Raw genomic sequence first — 10,878 nt, forward strand, 5'->3', positions numbered from 1 at the left:
GTCGATGATCAGCTGAAAGAGCAGAGCTCCAGGAGCTCAAATCTAGAGGAGACCAACTCGCGAAGCTTAGAGAAAATGTCAACCTCTAGTGAGCGGTCAATCCCATCATCCCAAGATAAGAGGAAGGCCACCAAGATAGACCAAGGCTTGGCTGAGGTCAAAATGGAATTAGCCAAGTTACAAGACATGTTGAGACGACCAACGTGCCTGCATGTCCAATGCGTGTACTGTGGTAGAAACCACTTGCCGACCGAGTGTCAAGACCCTAGGTCAAGACATTGTGCTAACTGCGGTAGGTTCGGCCATGATGTCGCACATTGTAGATTACTAAAAAGACTTCCATACTCGCAACCCTATGGCTAGCCTTACCTAGCGAACAAGCCGCAGCCATTCTTCGGAAGGGGAGCCCCATTGGTCCTTCCCGCACCTAACGATATGAAACCAGCTGTCCCTAGAATGGACATAAACCCTACAGGCATTCCTAGACCGCATGGCCCTTACGTGACCCATCCACCGAGCGATGCTCTAGTCCACTACGTGGAGGAGCCGAATGATGAAGAGACCTACATATACCCTTACGTCTCGCACGATGATGAGGGCAATGCGGTCCTCATGGATTATCGACCTGTGCCGGTGATGGCATTAGGACAGGACGAGGTAGAGGCCTAGGAGAGCAGACGCAAGAACTAGTCACCTGTTGGACTTGTGGTCACCCGGGCCATGTCTCATCACGCTGCCCTGAAAGAGAGCAGCAAAACAGGGACAAGGTTGACTAAAGATGCGCAGAGTGCGGGATCACCCATCTTTTCGTAGATTGCCCAAAGCAAAAGCCATCCTCTAGTTCAGCCAACGTGCCATCTGTCCCATTGGGGCTATTTGGCATCGAAAACCTCGATGGGGAGGCCACACCTATTCCATTGCGGGTTATGATCTGAGCCCAAACGAAGCAGGCCGGCATCTCTATGCCAGGACCTAGAAATCTTGACGCAACCTCGATAGGGAAGAAAAGCCGTAGGCGGAAGAAGAAGAGATCGGAAGCTAAAGTCGCACTAAAAACTGAGAGTGCTACAACTCTATCTGCGGGAAAGAAGGTTTTAGCCCCTAAGACGGTCGAAAAGGGAAGCGCTAAGGTAGGGGAATACCCGCATCCGAAGTGACAATTAGAGGTCATAGAAAAGGTGAAGGAATGGGTGAAGGAGGCTCAAGAGCATCTCAAAGACGCTGAGCCCATCGTAGAGGACGAGATCGATGATCTCTCTAGCGTAAGTACGCCAATATCACTGCCTCAATCTAAGTCGGCAAAAGCAACTGCGCCACAAGCAGTGCCGCTAAGACCAAGCCTTGACGCGACAGAGCCGCAGGTCAGTCGCAGCCAATGGCCCGAACAATCTGGGTTAAAGGAGAGACGAGTATCCAACGATCTCCTGACCACATTGGTGACTACCCCTGTAACACTTAGCCTGGGAGATCTGCTTAAGCAGCATCCTACCCTATGGCAAGACCTTAAGTAGTGGGTCAAAGGATCACAAGAGTAGGTCACGGCAGACCCTCAAGGCCATGATGCAAAAACACAATTGCCAAGTTTGACGCTGCACTCCGTGCCTAAATCCTTGCACGTCAACGCCTTTTGGGAAGGCTTTGAGATGCACGTGGTCTTACTAGTCCTAGCCCTAGGCGACAAAACAAGAAAGGGGATTGTAGACACGGGAGCTGGGGTTAGTGTGCTTAGCCATGCAGTGCTTCAGACTTGGGGAAAAACGCATGTTGAAGCTGCTAGGTTTAATGTCACGTTAGCAAACGGTATGAGAGTGAATCCATTAGGGATACTAAGGAATTGGCCAGTGAAGATCGCAGGTGCCCAGCTCTCTGTTGACTTTATAGTCATGAAGGGGTGGATTACGATATCCTATTGGGCCGACCCTGGATGCGCAATGCTAGGGTCATCGAAGATTGGGGTAACGGCTTGATCTTCCTTGGCAATAGAACGGATGCCATGAGAATAGAGATGGACACTTGGAAGACCTCACCAGTCGACCTAGAGGCCATCTCTGCTATGCTCAAAGGAAACACTCAGATCAAGAAGCCCTATGGGCCCTTGACCAAGTATATCCCATGCCCAGAGGATGAGCGGGATTGGATGCACATTCTTGCTTCAATCGACCTGCCATTCTCAGATCATGAGGCGTATGAGCAAGCCCTCAAAACGATCGGCAAGACTAATGAAGCACTCTCTACACCAGTCTGCATGATGGCAGGAAGCCTCCGTGGAAAGCCTAAGCCAGTCACCTTCCACGTACCATCCAACAAAAGGGAACTCCAGGGGATATTGGAATACCTAACAAACCAGCTAGCTGGCAATCCAGCTGCAAATTTCAAACCTCTCCAGGATCTCTTAGAGGAATCCAAGTGGCAATGGAGCAGGGTGCATGATTTAAACCTCATGTATAACTGGGCCCTAGTCCCTGACCAACGACACAAGGCATACCAAACCCTAGGAGACAACGAGCAGTTGGATGACAAATATTCTAGCGACGAATACAAAGACTGCCAATCCTTCAGTGGTGAGAGCAAGGGTGAAGTAGATACCATAGAATACGACATTGAAGGACGAGAAATTGAGCAGATACGAGCAGATGCCAAGCCGTAGATAAGACAGACCCCTAGAATAGAGTGAGGAGTCATGCGCATGGAATGCGATCGCGCTTGGTTGGAACGCATAGGAGCCATAGACCTTGAGCAAGCAAGCCTAGCCCAGCCACAAACGATGTCAATACTTAGGACTGAATCACCATCTGAACTGTGGCCACCAGGGGAGACCACCTCTTCCAGCGAAGATGGAGGGTTTGACTCTGAATTGAAATTTAGTTCAGATAGTGATCCAGAGATCCCTAGGCCGCCCATGACCAGACGTACCAAGGGGGACCTACTTGTCCACCTGAGGCGCAGACGGGCAAGGCAAGAAAAGGCAAAGCAACCCAGGGATACACGATCAGAAGAATAGTGAAAGTCGCAGGACCTCCCTAAACACTTCACAAAATTCAAAAAAGGGGATAGGGTAGTAGTTCTGTTAGGTGCCAAACGTCACGGGCAGACGAGCAAACCAATCGAGGGACCAATCCAAAGTCAAGGAGGTAGACTTAGCCCAGGAAGGGGAAACATCCCGACTAGTGTTCATTTCCGATGACTTGACAGGAAAGGAAGAAACGAGCCTTGTCGCTCTCTTGCGAGAGTATATATACGTGTTTGTATGGTCCTTAGAAGAGCTACAGGGGGTAGATCCGAGTGTTGTGACTCACAACATTCCCATGGCATCGGATGCAATGCCGGTCAAGCAGCAACAACTGTACCCTATGAATCCGAGACACACTCATGCTGTCAAAGAGGAAATTGACAAGCTGATGAGAGCTAGATTCATTTACGAAATTGAGCACACAGACTGGGTATCACCCATAGTCATTGTGATGAAGAAGAATGGAAAAATCCGAGTGTGCGTCAACTACAAGAAGGTGAATGCTGCTATGAAAGAGACAACTATCCATTGCCGTACACCGAGCACATGCTTGAGAGGGTGGCAGGCAAGGAAGCCTATAGTTTTCTGGATGGCTTCTCAGGGTACAACCAGGTGCAAGTGCATCCTGCAGACAAGACCGCCTTTGCCACTGAGTGGGGTGTCTTTGCATACATAGTCATGCCCTTTGGGTTGACCAATGCCCCCGCCACTTTTCAATGTCTTATGTGCACTATCTTTAAGGACATGCTTCGCAAGGAGTTAGAGGTCTTTGTCGACGACCTGTGTATCCATTCGACTTGGATCGAACACTTAGACAAACTCCGTGCAGTCTTTGAACGGTGTCGCTTATATCATCTCTCCTTGAACCCCTTGAAGTGCCAGTTTTGGGTAAAGCACGGATGCATCTTAGGACACGTGGTGTCGAAGAACGGCATTGCCATTGACTTCTCGAAGATCAAGGTTATTGTTGACCTTCCACCCCCAATTAATTACAAGGGAGTTCAATGCTTCTTAGGCCATACAGGATACTATCGACGGTTTGTACTGAACTACGCGTTGATCGCCAGACCATTGTACAAGCTGCTGATTGTCTTCGAGTGGACCGAGGCATGCCAACGAGCGTATGAAGAATTGAAAAATTCTCTAACAGCAGCACCAATTCTACGAGCCCCAGATTGGACCATTACCTTCCACGTGTACATCGGTGCTTCTAAGTTTGCCGTGGGGGCAGTGTTGTGCGAACCTAGTGAGCATAATTTAGATTATCCAATGAGCTTTTCTAGCAGACAACTCATTGAGATGGAGATGAACTACTCGACAACAGAAAGGGAGGGATCAGCCATGGTGTTTGCTGTGAAGAAATTCCAGCATTATCTATTGGCCACACCCTTAATCTTTTTTGTGGACCATCAAGCCCTACTCTATTTAGTAAACAAACCTTGTGCTACAGGGCACATAACTCGATGGCTCCTCCTACTTCTAGAGTTCGACTTTTTTGTGGTAGTACGAAAGGGAAAACAGCATTACATGGCTGATCACATGTCACGCATCCCTACAGGAGAAGCCGCTGGACAAGGCATCGTTGACGAGTTACCCGACGCCCACCTATTCCACCTATCTAGCGAGAGAGAATTATTTAAGGCTGATTTAACGCCATATTGGGCATACGACATAGTCCAAGTGCTCGAGCACGGATTACCCAAGCGACCGATAGAAAAAGCCCGACTTAGGCGCTTGATCCTGAAGATTCAGCCCTACCAGCTGATTGTAGGCCAACTCTATAGGCTGGGGCAAGATGGATTGCTGCGTAGATGCATGTGTGAGCATGAGATGCATGATGTGCTCTCAAAGACACACAACGGCATCGCGGGAGGATACTTTAGTGGAGACACAATGGCACGGAAGGTGCTGCAGTCTCAACTATAGTGGCCCACACTTTTCCGTGATGCCAAGCGATTTGTCAAGCATTGTGATGAGTGCCAATGGACAAAAGTCCCGATTCGTAAGGATCAAATGGAGCTGACCCCAATTATTGCTCCTGAACCCTTTGAAAAATGGAGAATCGACTTCATAGGGCCCATTAGTCCTGCAGCGCAATACTCACAAGCCAAGTACATCGTTGTGGCCATGGATTACCTCACAAGATGGGCAGAGGCAAGAGCCACACGAAAAAACGACGCTAGGACGACTGCCAAGTTCTTATGGGAGTAAGTGATCTTGCGCTTCGACTGCCCCATCGAACTGCTTAGCAACCAAGGCACACACTTCATCAATGAAGTGATAGCACATCTCCTATCCACCTTTCTCATTATCCATCGCAAATCCTCACCATACTACCCTCAGGCGAATGGCCATGCAGAATCAACTAACAAGATTCTCATCAATGTCCTGACTAAAGTAGTCTCAGCCTCACACAGCGACTGGGACAACAAGCTGATGGCAGCCTTGTGGGCCTATCGTACAGCATATAAAACGACTGTCGGCCAAACCCCCTTTAGGTTGACCTATGGAACTGAGGCAATTCTACCATTAGAATTCTTCATCCCTAGCCTGAGAATAGCACTTCAAGAATGATGGGAAGGGAAGGAGGCATGGATGCAACGCCTGGTCGAGCTTGAATGCCTATTAGAGACTCGTCTTCTAGCCATCCACGCGCTTATCTGTGAGAAAGCCCGACACAAGAGCTGGTTTGACAAGCATGTCAAGCAGCGCGAGTTTGAATAGGGTGACTTAGTGCTCCTTTACTCAGTTAAGAGGCATAAGCAGAAAATGAAACTCAGAGGTCTTGGACCCTTTAAGGTTCGTGCGATCAGCCGAACCCGCAATGTCGAGCTTGAGACACTAGACGGTGAAGGAATAGGTTTCTTCAATGGCAGTCGTGTTAAGAAGTACTACCCTCCCACGCATCCTTGGCACGAGCCACCATTGTTAGAACCATTGGTCAAAGTACGGGTAGCTACAATCACCGAAAGCAACGAAGAGGATGAGGAAGCTGTAGAACCCGCTTACCTCCATGTCATGGTCACTGCCAAGCAAACATGCGCGTTCAACACCTTGATCGATAAGGGAGCAAACTTCAATTTCTTAACCCACAATCATTGGATCCAACTTGGCAAACCACTACTTCAACCCACAATTGCCAAATTAAATCCATATGGGGCTCAATCATACGCACTTCTCGGCAAGTGCAGAGTCGTCGTTTCTATCAAGTCTGAGACTATTCCAATGCTCTTTTACGTATTGCCAAGTGCTACAGATGCAGGCATGGAGTCACTGCTGGGGCGAACCTTCAAAAAGCAGACTCACTGCAATGTTGATTATGAGTCGCAGCGCATCCACCTAGCAATAGGCAACGTGCGCATTGTCACAGCTTTCAGCAAGGGCTGCGCGACACCATCACCATCTGCAAAGCCACCGGTAGAAACATCCGTCGACAAGACTAAGGAGGGGCTAGTGCGTGGTTGGAACTCCCCGACTTCCATAAACCGCAACCCGCAGCAGCCAAAGCTAAGGCCTAGCAGCCTCGCTTTCAATGGGTGCCTAAACAACCGCAACAACCGCCTAGCAGTCGATGCTCCTATCCTTGTAAGACCCAAAACTCTAAACCTAGGAGGCCAGGACGCAATCACAGGAAGCGCTGCATGATCAAGCAAAGATGGGTCCCTAAAGCCCTCTTGCATGCACAAGGCTACTATGAGGGCAATGCCTGGCTGTGGATCCCTAAGGTCCCCACGGCCAAAGGCACTATTCATGCGCCACCCTCAAGCTTGATCAGCCCACGTCCCACAACACCTCAAAACCATAGGCCGTAGTGCTCTCCAGAGCCCCAGCCATCCGACTCATCTACGCTTTGGCCCAAGAGAGTCGCACAAACCTATCGGCCCAAGCAACAGCCATTGTCATAGGAGGCATCATCCGACCAAGTCAATCTAACTCCCCACAGCAAAGTTGACTACAGCAGTCCAACTATTGTGGCTGACCCTAACCCACCCATATTCCAAGTAGCCCAACGACAGGCTCAAGGAAACTCCCAACCGCAACTATGTATTATCAAGGCCTCTAGTTCTAACAAACCTCGGCCACCCGTCAGCCTTACACCCTCCTATGAACGAAAATCCTTTCTAGCGCTAGCCGCTGACCTTGTCGAGGACACCGGGGATGACGTGGTGGAATGCATTAAACGACTTGATGCCACCTTCGTGTCGCTAGCCCTCAGCTATGACCACTTGGATTAGGTCTATTAGAAGAACCCTTTGCAACGAAAGTGCACAATATGCCTTACTCTTGGGAGATTTTTGAATTCGCATTTGCAAAAGTTTCTCGCGCTGCTGCTGAATTGCTCAACAGAGAGATCTCCAAAGAGCAAGCCATTAAACAATGTCTCATCACATCCTACGATCAGCGAACCACTTCTTCTATCACTGATCAGGAAATCATCGAGTTATCCAAGCTTGCTGATACACACTCCACGTTTTTGAAGCATTGGTACACTCTTAGGCTACAATGGGAAGTTGAGGGGTGCTGCATAATGACCAACGCTGAGCAGCGCTGCGCAATCAAAACAACAGAGTACGACCCCACCTATGTCGCACCAACCTCGTATCGAGTATTAACCACTCTTCGTGGCCGACCCATGGAAGAGCACATCAAGGGGCATCCCTACCTTGATCGCCTCTTAATAGAGGAAGAGCTCCACATTGCAAGTCGGGTCGATTTTGGCGATCTCCTAACCGATGTTCTGACCTACATCATGCACATGGGTATCCGCCCATTCGAATTAGACTGGGAAGCTCAGCTAGAGTACAACCCCAACTTCTATGCGTGGCTCCTACGCAAATAGACAGATGCTCTTTACGTTGAACACCCTTGTCCTCTCAACCTCCAATCCTGGGATGGATTCTTCTCGTTCCAAAGGGGGGGGGAAAGGTGGAATTGTAAGGTGGAATTTAAAAAGTAAACCAAGTATGAAATGTCAATAAAATTTGGAATGCAATGGTAAGATGTAATGGTAAAAGTCTGAAAAGAAAAGTTAAGGCTATACTCAATAAAATCTGCTACGCTTTTCTTCTTTCAGCAAGTTATTTGTCAAAAAGCACTAATAGTGGAAATGGCTGAACCTGCAGGCATCGATCATGGCAAGCCAGGACAAAGCGGGCGGGAGTGAGGGATCAAGAGGGTGAAGCTCTTCACCATCTCCTCTTCCCTTCTTCTCTTCTCTTCTCTTCTCTTCTCTTGCGCGCGCAGCTATGGAGGATGGAGCTTGGAGATGGAGGAGGCTTGAGGATGCTTGAGCTAGCATCAAGAATCGTGGAGCTACTGGAGTGGAAGAGAGAGGAGGGTACTCGATCAAGCATCAAGGTAAGCTCACTACACTCGTAGGATCGACGACGCGTCGGCTAGGTGAGAGATAGCCATTAGAGCTCGCTTGGAACGGTTGAAATAATAAGCGGTCCGTGGGTCTTGGCGATTGAGCGAAAGCTCCCACAAATATACAGTGCTGTGCTTGCACACCAAATCTCACAGCACTATGAGATTTTCACTCTACCCTGCTTCCAGTGTCTCCATAAGCACTATCCAAGAGAAAGAGTGGAAGAATGGAAGAGCTTCTTACCTGTTGCTTGCTTGCTCAAACCTTGCTTCTTTTCCTTCACTTCAGCCTTCAAAATCAGCATCTCTCAGTGGCGCGACTCTAATACCATGTCAAGAATCGTGTGGTGGGGGGGACTTGCTTGAGCTGTTGCGCCAAACATATATTGTATACACAAGAGGAATCTCACTCAAGAACACAAGAAGAGAGATGGAGGCCAAAACGTTTTGTTGTTGATTTCTTCTTCTTCTTCCACACAGTATACAATGTACACAAAGTATAGATAAGATACAACATAAAGGAAAGTGGCCTACTAAGTCAAGTAGTGCATAACAGACTACACTAATCGACTGGCGCTACATATTTGCCAGCTGTAGGTAGGTGTAACAAACTAAATATAACAAGTGATAAGTCAGTGGCTATGTGAGTATCATAATGACCACCAACGTGCTAAGTGTAGAGATGTAGACCCATCTAGCCAGGTGGTCCATCATCAATGTTCGCAAGTGTTGAGCTTGTCATCTCAACAAAGGGCTGTTTTGTTGAAGACTTTAACAATAAGCGCAAGTTGATTGCAAAAGCAAATAGAGTTGGTTGTATGTTTACTTTGGGTGCTTTTTTTTTGCTAATATAAATAATAGTATATATGCTAAAAGCAAAGGTGTATTGTAGACATTGAAATATGGCACAAACATATTGGACATGCAAATATGCAAAGGTTAAAATTAATGCAATCCTCCAAAGGGTTGGTTATTTGTTTGTCTACACTTAGAGTTGTACAATAATATAATATTCGTGAAGTATGCCAACTTGGAAAAAAAATAAGACAACCTCTTTTTAATGATAGAGATGCAATCCTCCAAAGGGTTGGTTATACGTATGCCTACACTTAGAGTTGTAGAATTAAATAATATTTGTGAAGCATGCCAGTCTGGGAAGCAGATAAGACAACCTCTTTTTTTATGATAGAGATATAAGTAGGAACGTACTTGATGCTATGCATACACATATTTGGAAGCTTACTAAAATGTATTGGTTGGTGGAAATAGTTAGATTTATTGATGATTGCTGTTGAAAGCTCTAAGTATATTTCATGAAGGAAAAAAGTGAAGTGTTTAAGCACTACAACAAGGGGAAAATGAGAAATTCATCCTATAAAGATTTAGGGCAAGATGTATCTTCGAAGATAGAGGCGACATCACCTCAAAATACTACTAATGCAATGAGTGAGCAAATGAAAATGCTTGCTTTGGGGCAAGGATAAAATATGCATGGTAATTTTGGAAATGGAAACACCATGCCATTTGGATAACAAAGCATACATCTAAATGGACGAGAAATGCACTCACCAAAGTATTCATCCAAATGGGGATTTTGGTAATGACTAGGTTTCATGCAATTGCATGACAAGCTTGAAGGTTAAGTGCTAGAGGTCACATGGAAGGGAGAATACCTCTTTAATGAGTTTAGAATGTTTTACAAGTAAAAAACTTGACGTGTTACACTTAAAAGTGGCTGGTTGTATTGCATATGATTAATAAAAAAAGTAAGAAACTTGATTTGTCACACTTGGAAGTGTTTTGTTGTATTGCATATGTTCATGTGCCTGATAAGATGAGGAAGAACTTGGACCCAAAGACTTAAAAATGTATCTTCACTGAATACTTGAGCAGAAAGGGCATCATTGTTATAACCATGTTAGTGAGACGAGTTTAGAGTAAATATGCATGTTATTTTTAATGAGATAAGTGGTTGGTATGCATCTAATGGAGATGCATTGGATGGTGTTAATGATCATAATATATAGATAGATAAGTAGGAGTCATAGACCCTTATTAAAACAAAGATATCATTTGGTAGTAGATCTATAGTTAATAAGAGACTAAGGAGCAACCCCACATATTCAAGTGTATCTATTAGTGTTGCAAGTAATGTCAAAGCGAAGAAGAAAGTATCATGGTACTGGTAATGATGCATCTCTAGTCATTCAGTTCTTGATGGAGACTGGAGTGGGTCAGAGAATTCGAATGATGAGCTTGGTACTCCCTCGATCATGGCACAAAGTGTATAGAGAGCACATGGTAATATAAAGGCTTCATTTCTGTAGGTCTAGCAAGGTGAGATACCCTATTAGAAGATTTGATTTTGAGGATTATGCAACTCACAACTATGCTTACATGGGAAAGGTACTTCACGATGTTGAGACCACTTGTTTTGAGAAGGTTGTCAGACATGCTCATTATTACAACGCAGCAATGGATCCCAAGGGTTGCACTATTAA

This window comes from Lygodium microphyllum, chromosome 8, assembly GCF_053477565.2.
Source record: "Lygodium microphyllum isolate KBCC chromosome 8, Lygodium_microphyllum_v1.1.10, whole genome shotgun sequence".
In the NCBI taxonomy this organism is placed as follows: domain Eukaryota; kingdom Viridiplantae; phylum Streptophyta; class Polypodiopsida; order Schizaeales; family Lygodiaceae; genus Lygodium; species Lygodium microphyllum.